Source organism: Myotis brandtii, unplaced genomic scaffold (genome assembly GCF_000412655.1).
Source record: "Myotis brandtii unplaced genomic scaffold, ASM41265v1 scaffold952, whole genome shotgun sequence".
Classification (NCBI taxonomy): domain Eukaryota; kingdom Metazoa; phylum Chordata; class Mammalia; order Chiroptera; family Vespertilionidae; genus Myotis; species Myotis brandtii.
Genome location: NW_005371930.1, coordinates 1,486,287 through 1,487,226, shown reverse-complemented (window position 1 = coordinate 1,487,226; position 940 = coordinate 1,486,287). Strand labels below are relative to the sequence as shown.

Below are 940 nucleotides of genomic sequence, written 5' to 3'. Positions count from 1 at the left end.
GCCTAAGACCATCGGAAAACACATATATAATTAATTTTTTTTTTCGATTAGTCACTATGCTTTAATTATGTTCAATTTATGACAATGAAATTGGGGGTCACCACAACATGAGGAACTGTATTAAAGGGTCGGCATTAGGAAGGTTGAGAACCGCTGCTCTAGAGGCTGTGGTTCTAAGCCTTCATCCTGGTCGGTGCCCGGACACCCCCGCTTCTGTCTGCGCCTGAGAAGTGCGGCCGGGGAGGGAGGAGGGTCGCAGGGCGGCTGGACAGAGGCCGCGAGGGCGGGGCCCGTGGTCGTGGGGAAATGGGAGCCTTGCTTTGACCTTGTTCTCAGCGCTCGGTCACCAACAAGGAAACCGCCCTCCGCGCACAGGACTGTGGGCTGTTCACAGAATGGGCACCGTCCCCTGCCGACGCCATGAACTACACACAATACTGCCCGGCCCCAATCCGGCCCACGCTGGCGTGTCCACGGCTGCTGGGGCGCGGGGTGCCGACGCTTTAAGGCGCACCCTACGGGGTGTGGGTGCCCCTGGTACCCGGGAGGCGCATGGGAGATGGGGTCTTTCCAGAGGAATTTGCTAAAAACGAGGCTGCTGAGCAGCTCCCACCCCGCCTCCCTCTGGGAATGATGGGCTTCCCCGAGGGCCCGTCACCCCCACCCTCTGTGCGTCCTCCTGCGGGGCCGCGGCCTCCACAGACCTTTAATTCACATGCGGAGAGGACGTGAGCCGGCCGGCCGGACACCACCGGAGGCCATTCCTCGAGCTCCGGGGAGTTTATGGCCGCCCTTTCGTCAAGATGAATGAGCTCCTTACGACTACATTTACAGCCCTCAGCATTTTAATAGGGAAAAATGGGCCATAAATGTCAAAGATAACTTCAGATTTTCCTGCATCGGCGGAGTCCCCGGGGGCGGCCGGGGAGACCTCAGACAC

General features: G+C 58.8%; 1 protein-coding gene across 1 annotated transcript in view; it reads right to left on the bottom strand.

Moving 5' to 3' along the window:
* The window catches only part of PHF21B (PHD finger protein 21B), a 76,379-nt gene that overhangs the window by 32,702 nt on the left and 42,737 nt on the right, over nt 1-940 (bottom strand). The gene's annotated exons all lie outside the window — the stretch shown is intronic.